Source organism: Ochotona curzoniae, unplaced genomic scaffold (genome assembly GCF_017591425.1).
Source record: "Ochotona curzoniae isolate NIBS_2020 unplaced genomic scaffold, NIBS_Ocur_1.0 contig_3819, whole genome shotgun sequence".
Lineage (NCBI taxonomy): Eukaryota > Metazoa > Chordata > Mammalia > Lagomorpha > Ochotonidae > Ochotona > Ochotona curzoniae.
The window spans coordinates 11,907,533-11,926,600 of record NW_024466004.1 but is presented as its reverse complement, the minus strand read 5'-3'; the positions used below and the strand labels follow the sequence as shown (position 1 = coordinate 11,926,600).

At 39.5% G+C, this 19,068-nt stretch overlaps 1 protein-coding gene across 1 annotated transcript in view; it reads right to left on the bottom strand.

Moving 5' to 3' along the window:
• LOC121158641 (CD2 associated protein) overlaps positions 1 to 19,068 on the bottom strand; it is an 82,237-nt gene that overhangs the window by 62,656 nt on the left and 513 nt on the right. The gene's annotated exons all lie outside the window — the stretch shown is intronic.

The following is a 19,068-nucleotide window of genomic DNA, read 5'->3' as shown; positions in this document are numbered from 1 at the left end:
GATAGATTCAAGATGAATTGACTGTACTAAATGTATATACACCCAATGCAGGAGCACCTGGCTATTTAAAACAATTGTTAATGGATCTGAAAAGATACATATTCTACTACAATAGCAATGGAGGATCTCAGAACACCACGTTCATCAATGGGCAAATCCAACAGACAGAACACCAAAAAGGAAACAAGTTAATCTATACTATGGACCAGATTAACTTAAAAAGAAAATAGAAAAATTCCTGGAAATGAATGAAAATGACAGCACATCACATCAAAACTTATTGGATGCAGCACATACACTACTAAAAGGGAAGTTCAAGGCCCAGCGTGGTAGCCTAGTGGCTAAAGTCCTTGTCTTGTACGTGCTGGTTCTAATCCTGGCCGCCCTGCTTCCCATTCAGATCCCTGCTTGTGGCCTGGGAAAACAGTTGAGGACAGCCCAAAGACTTGAGAGCCTGCACTCGTGTGGGAGACCTGGAAGAGGCCCGAGGCTCCTGGCTTTGGATCAACACACCTCTGGCTGGTTGTGGCCACTTGGGGAGTGAATCAGTGGACAGAAGATCTTCCCTTCTGTCTCTCCTCCTCTCTATATATCTGACTTTCTAATAAAAATAAAATAAATCTTAAAAAAAATAAAAGAGGAAAGTTTATACTAACTAAAAATCAGAAAGGCATCAAATGAATGATCCATCAAACCACTGAGGGCCTAGGGAAAAAAAATAGCAAATTCAAATTCAGAAGCAAAAAAAAAAATAATAATAATAATAATAAAAATTAGAGAATAGACAAAATTGAAACCAAAGAATAATACATTAGATCAGTAAATTCCCCAGCTGTAAGCAACTGACTAGGACAGCTTTTACCTAAGCAAGTGTTACACTGCTGGAAGAAAAGCAGCAATAGTTAGCACACAACCTGGGCCTGGTTAGTGCTAATTTTGTCTGAACTATACTAGTGTGCCAGCAAAGTTACCTTTTCTTTCTTAAGATATTTTGGGAAGGTGGAGAAGGCAAGGAAACCTGGGAAGGACACACCACTCCTGCCCTAGGTGGAAAGGCTACAGATTGCACAGGGTAGGGAGTCTTGAAAAATAATGGAGTAGGTGTGGCTGAGGGCATGTTTGACAGGGCAGAAATAACAACTGGGGTCTTCCACACACCAGGCCACTGCACTTGCAGACAGAGAAGGGAGCTGGTAACCAGGCATTTTAGATGGAGAATACTGCAGGGCATGTCTGGGTCAAGCCAAGGTACCAGGTCATACGGAGACATGGGCTGGGATAAACAGCATTGCCTGCCACTCACTGGCATACATGAAAGCTGGGACTGAGAGGAATGACTGGTTGGGTTAAGACACACACTGCCAAGTTTCAGAATAAGGGTGGGCCACATCAGGCTGGGTGGCAGAACTCATCAGAATGTAAAAGAACCAGATCTGGATGCAGATTCTGTAGGGCACTCGTGGCCTTGCCTCTGTAGGACTGCAACACCACCAGTTTGCAGAGAGTTGGGAGTGATGACCTGCTGAACCAGACTTGATGAACACAACTCACCAGATCCTCAGGGAAAACTGGGGCTGTCAGGAGGGCAGGCTGAGTCAGACTGCAGCACCCACCAGCACATGCAAAGGCCAGGACTCTGGGTAGACCATTCCAAGTAGGGTTATGACACTTGATGGCAGGGGTGAGGATCTAGGGTGGGGAGCAAGCTTCAGAGGGGATCCTGGGGATTTGCTCTGCTGAGCCACAGCTCCACTAGGGAACACGACAGCTAGATCTGGGGGCAGGGCAGGTTGCAGCATTCCTCAGGATTTGTGTGAGCCAGGTCTGTGGGCCGGTCTGATGGAGCTGCAGCACTCATAGGAGTGCAAGAGAGCCAGATGGGACATAGGACAGGCCAGACTAGAACATAGCATACGTATAAAACTGGGCAGGAGACAGGCCTGTGGGGATTACTGGGAATTGCTTGGATTAGGTGGTGTCACCTGCTGGTATGTGGTGAAGTCCAGGCCTGTGTTGGGCTGGGCTGGACTAAGCTATAGCATTGTTAGTCCATGAGAGAAATGAGATGGCAATGGAACTGATCAGACAGCTGCACCCACTGCTGTCAGCTGGCTGGAGCAGGTGATGGACTAAACCTGACCCTGCACTGGCTGGCACACACAAGAATCAAGTCTAAGATCACCCCAAGTGAGATTTCTTGGGGGACTACCAAACTAGATCACTGGACTCAAACCCTGAAGACAGTGAAAATCACAATCTATGTGGTCTGACTTTGGAGTACATGTGTCAGGACTGGGCCTCCTTCATTTCTGATGCCTGCACAGTAGAGAGCATGTCCACATACACACAGAGGACATGACAGCCAGCTCGTGTAGGTCAACAGAGGATATATCAAGTGCCAAGTCAGAGGATCAAAAGCAGAACATGTTGGATCATTCTCCTGGCCAAATACTGTAACATGTTCCTAGGCCTGTGGATGCACTAAGATGGACTTGGTCAGCCAGGAGACTTTGGAAACACTTTTTCAAGCATGGTGTTAGGAAGCTAATAATATCTCAGAACTAACAAAACTACTCAAGTAACACCCTCAGAATATGCTTCACCACACTGAGGTCTCCACGGAAAATCAGATGACTGCCTGACCCCTAACCACAGGTGTTGATATAGTTTGACAGCATGGAGTTACCTTCCCCTCCCCCTGCTATGTACACATGAGGAAAAAAATTAAAACAATTGTCTCACCCTCTTCCCTCCATGCCTTGACCCTCTTTAACTATGTAAACAATATTTAAAAGTTAAAAATAAACAAACAAAAACTAAAAATAAAAATGAAAAGAAAAATGTTAGTCATTTGAAGAGCTGTTTTTCTGAAGCCGATAAAACACTGGGCCAACTAACCAAAAGAAACAACAATTCAATAAAATCAGAGATAAAAAGGAAATAATAGATAACACATATATGGAAAGTCTAGAAAAAAATTGGAGAGGTTGTTGGACACAATCTACATAAACTGAGTTATGATGACACATAAAACCTAAGTAGACCAATAACCAGCACAGAATCAGTAATAAAGACACAACAGAGAAAGATGAACACAGATGCAAAAAATCATCAACAAAAAACTAGCTGATTCCAAAAACAAATCAGAAAGATAATTCATCCAGAATCCAGATCAAGAGGGATTTATTCCTGATATGCAAGGATAAATACCCATGCTATTGAAAGCAATTTAAATTCAATGTAATCCCAATCCCCAATCAAATTATTTATGATATTCTTCTCAAATCTAGAAAAAACTTGCTAACATTCATATGGAAACACTAGAGACCCCAAATAGCCAAAGCAATAAAAAAAAAAAAAAGCACCAAGCATTATAATATCAGACTTCAAGACAACTATGTAATCAAAACAGCATGGTGCTAGTGCAAAAGTAGACATGAAGATCAATGGCACAGAACAGAAATCCCTGAAATAAACTCACATCTATATTTAACTAATTGTCCGCAAGCAAACCAGAATCAATCTAGGAATAAATGGTGCTGAGAAAACTACATAAGCATGAAACAGAATACCTACAAAAATCGACTCTAAATGGAGCAAGGGTCTAAATCTACAACCTGATACCACCAAATTATGTCAGGAAAACACTGGGGGAACACTAAACTCTGCAAGACATTATGTGTAGGAAAAGACTTCTTAGGAAAGACTCCAAAACACAAAGAATTATATCAAAAATAAACAAACGGAAATATATGAAACTAAGAAGTTTCTTCAAAGAATCAAGTAAACCAACAGCAAAAAGACAGCCAGTAGAATAGGGGAAAGTATTTGTAAAATATGCAACTGACAGAGGATAAATATCTGTGAGTTCAAGAGCTCAACAACCACCAAACAAATAATCCAGTTAAGAAATGAGCAAATGATATGAATAGGCATTTTTCAAAGGATAAAATTCAAATAGCCAATAGACATACATACAAAAAAAATGCTCCTGTTCACTAGCCATTAGGCAAATGCAGACTAAAAACTACAATGACATTTCACCTCACCCCAGTTAGAATGGCTATCACACAGAAACCAGAAAAACAATAAGTGATGGTGAAGACATGGGGGGGAAAAGGTACCCTAATCCACTGTTCATGGGTATGCAAACCAATGCAACCTTTATGGAAGACAGTAAGGAGATTCCTCAGGACTCTGAAAATAAGGCTCAATGCAATGGCTCAATTAGCTAATGCTCCTCTTCCAAATGGCAGGATCATATATGGCTGCCAGTTCGTGTCCTGGCTGCTCCATTCCTGTTCAGCTCCTTGCTTGTGGTGTGGGAAAGCAGCAGAAGATGGCCCACAGCCTTGGGACCCTGCACCTGTGTGGGAGACTGGGAGGAAGCTCTTGGCTCCTGGCTTTGAATCAGCTCAGCTCGAGCCAATGAGGCCAGTTGGGGAGTGAACCATTTTTTTGTCTCTCCTTCTCTCCTTAAAATATGCTTTTCTAATAAAAATAATCTTTAAAAAAATTTTTGAAAATAAATCTACCATACAACCCTGCCATCCCATTTCTGAGAATTTAATCCAATCCAAATGAAATCAGCATGAGTGAGCTACCCATACCCCCCATGTTTATAGGAATCAAATTCACAATGGGTAAAATATGAAATCAACCCTGATGCCCAACAATGAGTGATCAGATAAGAAAAATTTTGTTAATAAACAATGCAATACTACTCAGCCAGAAAAAAAGAATGAAATTTTGTCTTTTGAAACTAAATGCATGCAATTAGAAACCATTACATTTAGTGAAATAAGCTAGTCTCCAAAAAGATATATATCATGTTTTCCCTGATGTGTGATAACTAATTCACAGAGTACAGGAAAAAAAAAAAAGTAACCTACATAAGCAAAACTGACATCCTGGGTCTTGACCAATGTTTACAGCCTTTTTCTATACTTTTGAGAATAGAATTTTTTTCTTAAATTTTCTACTTGCTATGTGTTGATAATACTTACCTATGACTGCATAGTTAAATGGTAGTATGCCACTGTAAAAATTAGACTAAAAAAAAGACAAAGGAAAAAGGGTCCATGGGGACCGGGGGAAGGGGGAAATAGCACTACGTTCCTAACTCTGCAATGTGATATAAATTTTAAAAATGTTTGTGAAGAGTCCAAGATAATGAAAAAATATACAAAGTAGGTGCTCCCATATAGGTAAAATTTTCAAAGTAATAAACAGATCCTAAAAAGCTTTTTGAAACAAAAAATAAGCAAATGAAAATGAAACCACTGAAGTATATTAAAGGAAAGTTAATTATCTACTCTGGCAAATTAGTATTAAGTACGACATATAAAATTTTTATAAACAAAGATAACTAAATGTCATGCATAAAATTACATGATATAATCCAGTGCAACTAAAATATGAACCAAAACAGAGAAAGACACTGAAACTAGTAAAGGTAAACTGAAATTTTATAACATCATCACAAATCTGGGTATGTTCAGAGTAACCGTTGAAAAAGGTTAAGAATTGTAGAATACTTATAATTATCACAGTTGTTACTTTGCTATACAGCAAAAAGTCCACAGTCATAATAACGTAGAAACTAATTACTTTAACTTTAAAAATAAAATTATTTACAGGACAATAAAAGGACTAAATATATTATATTTGCCGAACAAAATGGAAATGTTAACATCAATGATACTACAAAGAATAATAATCATCGTAAAGGATTGGAAGAGGGGAGTTGATAACGGGAAGGCTAAAGTCAGTCACATCGTATCATACAAAATGTGAAGTACAGAAACATTGCATTATTTACTGGGAAAAGAAATAAAGGTGCAAGCATACACACTTAATACGGTAATAAGAGGAAAATAACACTATCAGGATAAAGGAAGAAAAAGGTATTAAGGATTAATTTGGTTTTATTTGTTTTCACTTTTTTTTTTAAAGCACAGAGAGATTTTTCTTTTTTCATCCGCTGAATTGCTTCCCAAATGTTCAGTAATATCCAGGATAGGACAGACTGAAGTGGAGAACCAAAAACTCCATCTGGGGCTCCCAAATGTGCGACAAGAACTAAAGTATTGAGCTACCATCCATTACCACCTGGGATGCTGGCTCAGAAGAGGAAAACCCAGACCATAAACCAAGCAGCAACTTTACTGTAACAAACACTGTCCCAGAGGTGAGATTTTAAAGCCAACTAAATCTATTACATTAGCAAGTTAAAAAATGAAAGTATCAAATCAAAATCAGTAGTAGAAACAGATTGTTTAGAAATATGAAAAGCAAAACAGAAAGCTTTACACAGTTCAAATTGTTTCTCCACTGAATAATGAGGACAGGAATCAAACAGTGAGGCGAATAGCTTCTTCATTACAGATTATTTATTGCATATGTATCTGTATATCATATACAGGTCTAAGTTTGATTTTTCTTACAGGGGTATATAGTGAAAATGGCTTCTCCACACATCAATGCATTAACAATTTAAAAACTCATTAAATCAAAGATAATCTTTGACCCTTAGTGAAAATACTATACAGTAAATACAGTAAATTTAGATTTTCTTGCATACTAGTCAACTTTTCAAGGCTGTCACAAAATAGACTTACTTTATAAAGAAGACTTTTACTCACCTTACAGTTTGGAGGTTAAAAATCCAAATAGTACAGCATCAGCTTTCACAAAAAGCTTTCTAGGATCTATTTATTTTATTGTTTAAATAAGTCTTTCATCAATTTTGTCTGATTAAAAAAAGGGGTTTGCATTAACTGCATAAAGTGGAGAAATAATTTTGGCTAAACACAGCACTGGCGTAGGGTGGGGGAAGGAAGAGAGGAATGTAAACCTCATGAAAAATAAGTGTGGAGACAAGGTATACGAGGTGTAAGAAAGTCCAAAGTTACACAGGACGTATACGTCACTGATGGCTCTCTACTGACCTACTCCTGTGTTGTAGGACATTGTGACCCTAGAAGGTCAGCTAGCACAGGATTACAGTTGATTGCATATTTGTATGAAAACAACTGAATGGGTGCCTTTTGTGTGACTGATCGGATATCCTTTGCATGAGAACCACCGAATGGCTACCTTTTGTATACCTAATTGAATATCATTTGTATAAGAACAGTTGAGTGGACAGTATGTGTATGAGAACACTTGGTGGAATATATAAGACAAAAGGAGTTCCAAACAAAAGCATAGAAACAATTGATGGGTTTGTTGATAAGCTCAATACTTTCTCCCTTATCCCATATGATCCTCAGTGTATATAAAGTCTGATGCCACTAATAAACTTCTGCTTGTGACCATCAGTCAGAGTCCACGTGTGTTATTATCAGCTCCATGCACCAAGTCCATCGCTGTGGGACAACAACACTGTGTCAAATCAATAATTTAAGTCTAGACTCTGGTTGTTGATTTCCATCTTTCATTTCTATTATGATTAAGAAAAAGTCAAACTTCAGCAAAATTACTTTGGCTACCCATAAGTTAGATCTTTTTCTCTTTCTTAAAGATTTATTTAATTTTATACTAGAAAGGAAAAGCAACAAAGAACAGGTGGGACAGAAGGTTTCCATTTGTCCACTGGTTCATTCCCCGGATGGTCCCAACAGCCAAGTCTAGGCAAGACTGAAGAGGAGAGCCAGGAAGTTTACCCTGGTCTCCCATGTGGGTGACAGGATCCCAGTACTTGGGACATCTTCCACTGACTTCACAGGTGCACCTGCAGGAAGCTGTGTCGGAAGCAAGTATCCAGGAGTCCATTCAATACTCTGATATGGGATGACAACATTGCAAGTAGCAGCTTTAGTCCTTTGTGTCATAATTCTGTCACTCAGTTGTGTGTCAAAGTGTGCACAAAGCAATGCAGGCTAGTCAAACATAGACTGATACAAAAATCAAAAGCAATTCAAAGCCTGTCCATACATTTTGGTTAAAAGACACATTCTGTATTGTGTTTAGCATTTGTTTGATCTGCAGGAATCACATTTAAAAGCAAGTCATCAAAGGACTTGAATAGAAACTCAGACAATCTAGATCAACCCTAACAGAAAAAGAATTAAAAAGATAATGGGAGTATGAAAACTAATTCATTAAAAGCTAAAACTAACGTAATGTTGCAACACTCATATGAAAATTGGAGTCAGAGACAAGCACCTTACTGGAGCCTTTTTTGACATGGGAAACATCTGTCAATCCTGAAGATATGACAACTGAGAAGGTAAGTTGCACTGTACTGCCATTCTAGGGTCTGCAGCAGTACCTATGAAAAGTTATATGCAAATTGGGATAGTGATCTATATAAGTGCACCCAAACACAGCAATCCACTAAGTATAATGTTATTTAGATGACTTTCTTAAAAGTAGATATTAGTGGTTTAAGACAAAAATGATGTAACCAAAATTTTCTGTAGAAGACATTCTGTGATTAAGCCATAGTACACATATATTTATAATTGAGAGAGTGACAAAGAGAGACCTCATCTGCCAGTTTAGTTCTCCAATGCTCAGAACAGCCAGGGATGGTCTGATGACAAAGTGGGGAGACAGGAACAGACTATCTTTTGTAAAGGTGGCAAGAACTTACTTGAGCCTATCACAAGTGTTTTCCAAGATCTATAATAGCAGGAAGCCGCAGGCTGGCATTGTGACACATCGGATAAAGCCACCGCCAGCAACCTAACATCCCATGGTATACCAGTTACTCCACTTCCCATCCAGATCCCTGGCTTGAGAAAAGCAATGAAAGATGTCCCAAGTGTTTGGGTTCCTGCCACCCAAGTGAAAGACACAAATCTCCTAGCTTCAGCCTGGCCCAATGCTGGCTGGTGTAGCCTTCTAGGGAATCAGTGGATGAACTATCTCTCTTAGTCTCTCCCTCTCCCTACCAAGATAAATAAAACAATCTTGGGGGGGGGTGGAAATAAAGGCCAGAATGAGGGTCAGAAGTCAGAGCAAGAACTGAACCAAGGTATTACAATGCAGGCTACACCAACATGTCTACTGTTAAGCTAAACACAACACTCACTTCAAGAAATACATATATTTAAGATTTAGTTATTTTTCATTTGAAAGGCAAACTTACAAAGAGAGGAGAGTCAGAGACAGAGAAAGAGATCTGATATCCACTGGCTCAATCCCCAAATGGCCACAGCAGCTGGAGCTGGGCTGGCTGAAGCCAGGAGCCTGGATCTTTCCCTAGGTCTTCCACTTGGGTGCAGGAATCCAAGCACTTGAGCCTCCCCAGAAGTACTAACTGGGAACAGGATGGGAAGCAGAGCAGCCAGGCCTTGAACTGCTGCTAATACTGGGAGCTGGAATGCAGGTGGAGGCTTAACCTACGATGCCAGGGCGCCAATCCCATGAGAAATCTTTTGTGATTTACAACATCCACAGACAAGTAAAGCTAACTAGAAACATTAAGTGGCAAAATGCCACAAATCAGTACATGGTGAAACAAGATATAACAGAACTACATCAAATGAATTAGATATTGAATTCATCAGAAACAAGACTTTTTTAAAAGAGTAATATCTCATTTTTGCATAGCTATGAAGGTTCAACTTCAAAATGATAGCTAAAAACTGTAGTCAATGAGAAAAATTACAAAAAATTACATAAGCTGTATAGAACTGAAAACAATAACAAAAAATAATTCAATGAGTAAAGTTAAAATCATATTATATGGCCAGCTATAGGCAACTGCCTAGATTGTCCTGTACCTAAGCAAGTGTAACACTGTGAGGAGAAAAGCAGCCAATAGCTGGCAGACATTCTTGGCTTGGTTAATGCCAAATCTGTACTAACATATGCCAGCATATGTTCCTATCTCTTTTTTTCTCCTTAAAAATATATGTGAGGAGGCAGGGAATGGTGGCCCAGGACACACCACCCTGGACCCCAAGGTGCTACATACTGCCTTGGGAAAAAGGTTCTGGGGATGTAGTGGAGTGGGAGTGTCTGAGGGCATGTTTGACAAGAAAAGAATGACTTCCAGGAGCCTCCATGAGCCCTAGACCATTTTACTATACTTGCAGGAAGGCAAGGGAACTGAATTGGGGTGATTTGGGATGTCGGGGGAGAGGGGTTCAGACCAAGGTACCCATCCATAACAAACTGGGCTGGCCAAGCAACAGTGCTGGCAGCCTGCCAGCATAAAAGCTGGGCCTGGAGGATATGTATGGCTGAGATAAGTTATAGTCCCGCCCTGCAAGAGTTGAGACAGAGGATGGAACCACTACAGGCTGATCCACAGCACACACTGGAACTTGAGAGAACTGGATCTTGGGGCAATTTGTATAGTGGACTTGTGGGCTTGCCTCTGTGGGACTGGAGCATCAGCCAGTTTATGTAACAGCTTGGAGTAGTGAGGGTAAAGTCAGGTTGGACTGCAGAACTTATCTAACATTCCTCGGAGCCAGGACTGGGAGGCCAGGCTGCAGCACCCATCACATGCAAAGGCTGGGACTGAGGGTAGACCATGCCAAGCAAGGCTGTGACAACCACAAGCATACATGAGATCTGGAGCTGGCAGTAGACCTGGCAAAATTTGGGCAACTCCCCTAGCTGGGTAACAAAATAGTCAGGGCTAGTGCAGGTCAAATCAGGCAAGGTTGCAGCACTCCTCAGCATTTTATAAGCTGGGTAAGTGGACAGGCTGTGCTTTCAAATAAATACAATTTTTTCTTTTTAAAGAAAAGAAACTAAAGAGGTGCTAGGTAAATGAAAACAAAAACTCAAAATATGAAAATATGGAAAATATGTAAAAGATATGAGAGCACAAGAGGTATACTAGGATAGCGTAACATATTTAAATAGAGTCCCAGAAGATAAAAGCATTCACAGTTACGACTATAAACTTACAAACTGGTAAACATCAATCTACAGACTAAAAAAGTCTAAGTAATTCCAAGTGGAATGAACAAAAATAATTCTACTAATCAATAAAATAGAACTGCAAAAAATCAACATCTAAAATAAAATCTTTTTCAAAAAAATGCTTTTTAAAAATATATATAAGAATTGTTTTATTTTTATTACAAAGTCAGATATACAGAGAGGAGGAGAGAGAGAGAGGAAGATCTTCCATCCGATGATTCACTCCCCAAGTGAGCACAATGGCCCATGCTGCGCCAATCCAAAGCTGGGAACCAGGAACCTCTTCTGGGTCTGCCATGTGGGTGCAGAGTCCCAAAGCTTTGAGCAGTCCTCAACTGCTTTCCCAGGCCACAGGCAGGGAGATGGATGGGAAGTGGAGCTGCCAGGATTAGAACCAGCGCCCGTATGGGATCCTGGTGCGTTCAAGGCGAGGACTTTAGCTGGCAGGCAATGGCGCCGGGCCCCAGGCTTTTTTAAAAAGCTTATTAGAGAAACAACTCTCAGACTAAAACTTTTCAGTAAAGGAAGTCAAAGCCAACATGCCTGCACCTTAAACATGCAGGAAGACAATAACTGCAAATCGTAAACTCTATACGAGGAAATATCCTGGCAGAAAAAGAAAAAAAATTAAGATATTTCTGATAAACCAAACCAAGCTTAGCGCACACACACACACACACACAAAAAAAAAATTAAATAAGCTCTGAGAAAGAAAGAAAAATATTTAATATAAAAAGTGTCAGAATTATTTTTTTAAAAAAATACAAAGATGTGGTTAAGTATACAGAAACACTGCATAAATAAAACATTAAAAATAAAGGAAATGAGAAATATGGGAAGGGAATGAAACGTGTTGAAAAATCTGCATGGTAGAGTACTAATTTATCAAATAACACTGCACTTTCATAATATAGTAATAAAAAACAGCAAAAATGCTAAAGTCTGTAAAGAATAAAACAATTTAACTCACAATTTTAACTTCAACACACAAAACGTTTGAAAGCCATCATTCCTGCCCTTACAAGAAAAAAAAAATTAAACATTGAAAATAAATGATTTTCCTTAAATCCATCAGAGAGCTAAGGAGACAGGAAGCTGCCATACCAGAGGACAGTAAAAACCAGAGAGCCACAGTCAAGATCAACAAGAATAGCAATACTTAATTTTCTTACAATAAAAGTGGATATTCTTGCAATAACAATGGATCACAGCTAAAAATGATGCAAGATACAGATTCTGAGAAGTTCTTAAAGAAATCTAAAAACAGCAGAGGAAATAAAAAATGAAAACCCGAGACTAGCACCTACAGCTACAGCAATTATCAAACACAGCTCCAAGCTAGATAAACTTCACACTGAAGATTCATTTACCCCAGTTCCTATTACCTGACAGATCACACACACAGCTTTTCAAAAATTTTGTCATGCTACAAAAACTTCAAGACAGTCTCATGAGACAAAGCAAGTCGACTCAACTAACGTTTTAACTTATCCAAAAATTAAAAAAACAAACATAACTACGTTTAACCTACTAAGAATGGAAATATTAAAAAGCACAGAATATACAAGAACTGTGCAAAAATTTCAGGAAGTATTACACATAATTGGAATTCCAGAAGAGGAAAAAGATGAATATAAAAATACATAAAACACAAATTAGGATACAAGTAAGAACATTTAAAAAAAAAAAAATCTATACATAGACATACCATATTTATATCAAAGAAATCCTGAAAGCAGCCATCAGAAAACATACAAACCTTACTGCAAAAGGATAAGAAGCTTGCCATTAGAAACTACAATTCTGTGTCTGTCATACAAATAAATACAGTTTTTAAAATGAATGCTTTGTGTAACAATTAAGACGCAGATAGGCATGCCTGTCTCCCATCCTAGAGAGCCTTGGACATCCTGACTCTGCTTCTGACTCATCTTCCTGCTGACACACACTCTGCGGAGACATCAGTGATGGTTCCAGTACTTACTTACGTCTCCGCCACCTTCAAGGAAGACCTAGACTGACTTCCTGGTTTCTGCCTTCACCCTGGCCCAGTCCCACCTGCTACATGCATTTGGCGATAGCAGATCCCTGTGTCTCTCTGTTTTTTGTCTTTCTGCTTTATCATCTTGCATAAATGTTACACAAAAATTAACAAAAATATTTTTTATTTTCATTGCACAATCAAAAACAACTATATGCATTACTGCCTAAAAAGTAGTAATATGATAGAAATACTTTAGTGGTTGCACTTCCTAATTTCAATAAATATGCATAAATATAAAGAGAACATTTTGTTCCCAAAATTTATTCTTCTAGCATGTGTACAAAGTCTTCATAATATATATATTATTTGCAGGAGTATTTATTTTGCAATATAAATGAAAAAAGCAAAATTTATTAGCAGTTTAATGTCACTGACCAATGACATTTCATTAAATATTCTTATTAATATTAGCATTTCTCATTAACTTTCTCAAGCGTGACAAACACAGACCTTGGCAGAGGTGCACTGTGAATCAGTTTGAGCACCTGCTGCACGACTTCCAATCTTGCTTCCTAATAAAGAATGCAGAGGCAGCAGATGATGGCTCATGTGTCTGGGCCCCTGTCACCCACAGGGCAGACTAAGATGGAGCTCTGGGCTCTTAGGAAATGAATCAGCAGACAGAAGACCTGTCTCTCCCTCTCTCTTCTGCCTTTCAAATAAATTTTGCTTTCTTTGAACTAAATAAACCCATGAAAGGATAACTATTTATTAGCTTATTTAATTAAATTATATACATAAAGGCGTTATAGGGAGAGACCCATTTGTTTTTAACATGTATCTTTATTTGAAGAGATAAGACAGACAGAAACAAGACAAGAAGACAGAAAGAAACAAGAGATCTTCCATCTGCTGGTTCATTCCACAAATGGCAGCAACAGCAGGGAATGGGTCAGGCCACAGCCAGGAGCTTCATCTGGGCCCACATGGGTGGTAAGGACCCAAGCACTTGGGCTATGTTCCTCTGCTTTCCTAGATGCATTAACAGAAGTGGGGCAGCCCCAACTCGAACCAGTGCTCAGAGTGACGAGTAGCAACGTAACCCACTCTGCCACAACACAGCTCTTTAAAAATGAAATACTGTGAAGTAATCATTCTATCATCATTGGTGAAATTAATGACAGCCTATTTGCTATAAAACATTTATATTCTCATCTTCTTTATCCCTTTTCATTTTAATACTTATGATACTTGAACATATCCCCCTGAAATACTACATTCCATATCTTACACAGATTGCTAAAAAACTCACATACTGAGTTTTTTCAATTTTGTTTATTTATTTATTTGAAAGAGAGACCTACCACTCATTGGTTCATTCCTCAAATGCCTGCAGCAGCCTAGGCTAGACCAGGTTAAATGAAGGAGCCTTTACTTCAATCCAGGTCTCTTATATGGGTGGCAGGAAGCCGTATCATCTGCTGCCTCCCAGGGTGCACAGCTACAGAACGCTGGAATAATCGGCAGAGCCAACACATGATGCAAGAGTGCCAAGCAGCATCTGAACTGCTTCACCAAATATCATTTCTCTATCCTAAGTTTTCCTTCTATTAAATGATAGTGTTCCAACCACAACACTTACAAACAATGCAACAGATTTTTTTCTGGATCAAAAGAAAGAAGGACGGAGAAATAAAAGCATCTGTATAAGAATCTGGGGGTGGGGACGGGTAGAACCTAGCCTGGAGGCTACTCCCTCCCCAGCAAGCACCTGAATCCTGTAAGGCCACCAGTTTGTGTCCCAGCTACTCCACTTCCCATCCGGATTCCCACTTGTGGCCTGGGAAAGCAGTGGAGGATTACCCAATTCTTTGGGATCCTGCAACCATATGGGAGACATGAAAGAAGCTCCAACCTCCTGGCTTCAGCTCAGTTCTAACCATTGTAGCCAATCAGAGAGTGACTACTAGGGGGAAGATCTTTCTGTCTCTGTTTCTCTCTGCAATCCGCCTTTTCAATAAAAATAAAGAAGTCTTTAAAAAAAAAAAAACAATATGGGAATCAATGTCCAGTGCCTTGGCATAGTAGGCTAAAGCTTCCACCTTCAGTGCGTGCATCCCAAACGGGTGCTGCTTCACCTCCCGGCTGCTCTACTTCCCATCCAGCTCCCTGCTTATGCCCTGGGAAAGCAGCAGAGGATAGTCTAAGTCCTCAGGCCACTGAACCCATGTGGGAGACCCTGAAGAGATGTTTTCTCTTAGTTCTGGAACAGCTCAGCTCAGGAGTGAATCAGCTGATGGAAGATCTTTCTGTCTCTCCTTCTCTCTGTAAATCTGCTTTTCCCAACTAGGTAGGTAGGTAGATAAATAGATTAAATCTATTTAGTTTTTCAACAATAAAAATTCACATACAGTAACAATACAGATTACCTGTTTTCTATCTTACCCCACTTCAAAATACAGATCTTTACTTTTGGAAAAAGAAAATAAGTATTGTCTATTTCCCAAAAGCTCTCCCCAAGTCCTTCACACAGAAATGTAACGAATACAAAAACCAAAAATATTAGTATAGCATAACATTCAAAGAATCCTTTAATAGTATTCCTCCCACTTACGAGTCTTTCCTAATCCATTAAAGTTATTACCAACAGATAATAGTTTCTCACAGTACATTCAATACTAAAAGAATCTTCCTACATAAGGTTACATGTCACAAAATTCTGTATCTGCAACCGTATAAAATCATCACATCTTACTGGTTCTTTAAAGTACCCGGATTCTAACAAAAGTTCAAAAATCAAGAATCTGGGAGTGGGCATTTGTCACAGCAGTCAAGACACTGGTGGAAACACTTATATCCCATGTCAAATTTGACATGGCTTGAGTTTCTCATCTATCACCCCGTACATGCACATTTTAGGAAGCAGCAGATAATGGCTTCAGTCATGGGGTCTCTGCCGCCCACATGAGAAACCTAGAGTTTGGGGCTCCAGGCTGCAGCCTTGCCCAGCAAATGTTGATGAACTCTCTTTGCCCATCTCCTCATCCCATTCTCTCTACCTCTAATTTAAAAAAAAAAAATTTTTTTTCAGAAGTTAAGAATTTTATTGTTACAAGAATTGGTGAAATAATTTGAAAATGAAAAAATAACAACATTGAAACGAAAAAAAAAATTGAAAATGAAAAAAAACCAACACTGGCAATGATCTAACCACTTTGCAGGTATCAATGATACTTTTATTCCATTTACAGATGAAGAAACCAAAGGCACCCAGATACTATGTAATTTGTTCAGATACACTGTTAGTGAGACAGTAGGCACCCCCTCTGTCCACTGACCATGTTTTTTTTTTTAAGTATTAAAAAATTATTAATCTTTTTGAAAGGCAGAGGGAGGGAGGGAGAGGAAGGAAAAGATAGAGAAGGGAGACAAGGAGAGACTATCTTCCATTTGCTACTTCACAACAGTAAGGGCCTTCTCGGGCTGCAGGCCAAAGCCAAGAGCCAGGAACCCACATGGAGCCTCCCACAGGAACAAGGGAGGCAGGGGAATCCAAGTACTTGGTTGATCATCTGCAGCCTCTCAGAGGCACATCAGAAGGAAACTGAACAAGTGCCGAGTAGCAGGGATTTAACTCAGGAACTCTAACTTAACTGCTGGACCACAACAACACCTGTTCCAGGATCCATGCTCCTAACCTCCTCTGCATCACCTAGGACAGGCTCCTACTTGTCTAGCTGCACAGCTGACATGTAGGCACCAGATCCTAACAGGGATACAAACAAATTATCTCAAAATTAGGAAACTGACAAGTTTTTCACTTCTTTACAAATTAAGGTACCATATAAATATTTTAGCCTGAATGATTACAGTAGAGTTGACCACAAAAGCAAACAAATAACATTTATATTGAAGACATTCCATTTAAATAAACTTGAGGTGTTCGTAAACATTTTTTAAACTTACAATTTGAAAGAGAGAGTTACTGAGAGGAAGAGAAAGAAAGAAATTCTACCTACTGGCTCACCAAGGTTGGCCCAGAGAGAAACCAGGAACCAGAATCTTCTTCCAGGTCTCCCCACATGGGATGCAGAGTGCAGTGGACTTGGGCCATCTGCTTTTCCAGGCACATCAGCAGGCAGCTGGATAGGAAGTGGAGCAGCAAGGTGTGCTGGTGTGCACATGGAATGCTGGCCTCAAAGCTTTGCCACAATGCAGGCCCCAATTTGAGACATTAATATAATATATATTCAAATTTAAACATGAAAATGTCACTTTTTCAAATATTAAGCACAAATGCTTCAAATAATCGACCTTGGAAACAAAGTTGAGAATAGACTAATGAACTTAACCAACACTCTGGACAATCAAAAAAAGAAAAAAAGAGCTATCACAAGGGTTAAAGAACTAGTATTCATTTATTTATCTCAAAAAAAAGAGGCTTCACGTACTATTTTCCTGCAGAGCTGCAGAGTAACAATCCTGTTCTTAAAAAAAAAAAAAAAAGTCCTTTGTTTTTATTGGAAAGGCAGCTCAGACTTACAGAGAAGGAAGACAGAGGGAATCTTCCACCTGCTGGTTCACTTCCCAAATGACCCAAGCAGATAGAGCTGGGCGGATCCAAAGCCAGGAGCTTCTTCTGGGTGCAGGTTCCCGGGGCTCTGGGCCATACTCTACATAAGCAGGGACTTCGATCAGAACTGGAGCAGCTGGGACGCTAACCGATGCCCACTTGGGATCCAGATGCTTGGAAAGTGAGGAGTTAGCCATTGGACCATCATCACACCAGGTCCCAAAACAGCAATTTTGAGTATTTCCATACTTCCAGAAAAATAAGAGACAGTGTGATGGGCACTAACCATTTGCAAGCTAATCAAATACCAAGCAGGTGGAGTGGCAGGGAATACTTAAAGTAACTTTTAAAGGCAAAGGAATATGCTATTTAACATTTAGACTGACAGTCCTATATAAGATTCAACAGACTTCCAGGTCATTACAGTGGACACTGATTGCAACCTGAAGTCATCAAAAGCAGCTTTTAGATTCCCCATCCCTATTTAGGACAGAAAGGAACTGGAAACCTAATCTTGGTATGATTTTTTTACCCAAAGATCTTGAAGTGGTTTTACAATTTGATGCCTAAAGTACTAAGACCATAATTATCCTGTAAACTAATCAATTAAAAGGAATTCATTTAAAAGTTTCAAACAGCAAACATTTTATTTCACTCTTTGTGTTCAAGAACACCTCCTGTATAAAAGGTAGCTAAGGTAGCTGCAAGCCAGGAGGAGGAGGGCAGCACACAAAATTAGCAAGTCACAGACAACAGAGCAGCCAGGCAAGTGTCTATAATCAGCGTGCTCAAAGCATCCCCCACAAAACAAAGTGTGGGCAGAGGATGCCACATCAGCAGTACTCACTTTGTCCTGCCACTAAATCAGCTGTTGGTTTCATGAATTATTAATTCCAGTAATGGTTTGTTGACAGCAAGCCGCAACAACTCTGAAGTGCAAAAAGTGATAGCGTCCTCCTGATTTATTCTACAAGACCAAACCTGAGTCTACTGTCACTGACCACGTTGTCTTATGGTGGCACCGATTTGATTTCTTTAAAAAAAAAAAAAAAACAAACAGCTATTCCCTTTTACATTCATTTTAATTTTGAAGATTGAGTGCGTGCCAAGTCCACACCGAACTTTCTTATCAAAATTGTTGCCACTTAACAAAACTCCTTTTCAAACCAAGCTGCAAAGCATTCTGTCTAACAAAACTGCAGCACACAGAAGAAAGGAAAAAAAAAAAAAGCCAAACATATAAGGCCTTGCTTGTACTTTTCTCCAACAAGGAAGTCTAACTCCAAACAGGAAACTGCTCCTCAGAGGGTTCAGCACTGAAATCCTATCACACCCCAACCCAGTCCTCAGGAGCAGCTCCGATGTTTGGGAGGTAACACACTTGCCTGGGTAGAACCAAAGTGCAACACTCAAACTTCCAACCTGAGGCACCCCCAAGTCACAGAGGAGGGGGTTTGGGGAGCAAGTGGGAACTCCTTTCCTGACCCCCCCAAAAAAAGGAAAGATGTATTTACAAGCGTTCTATATAAAATCCTTACAAGCCCAACCGATACAAAGCCTCACACAAGACAAAAAGGAAAATGTGCGAGCCTGTCAAGTTTGTCGGCTCACCCTCCCCCAG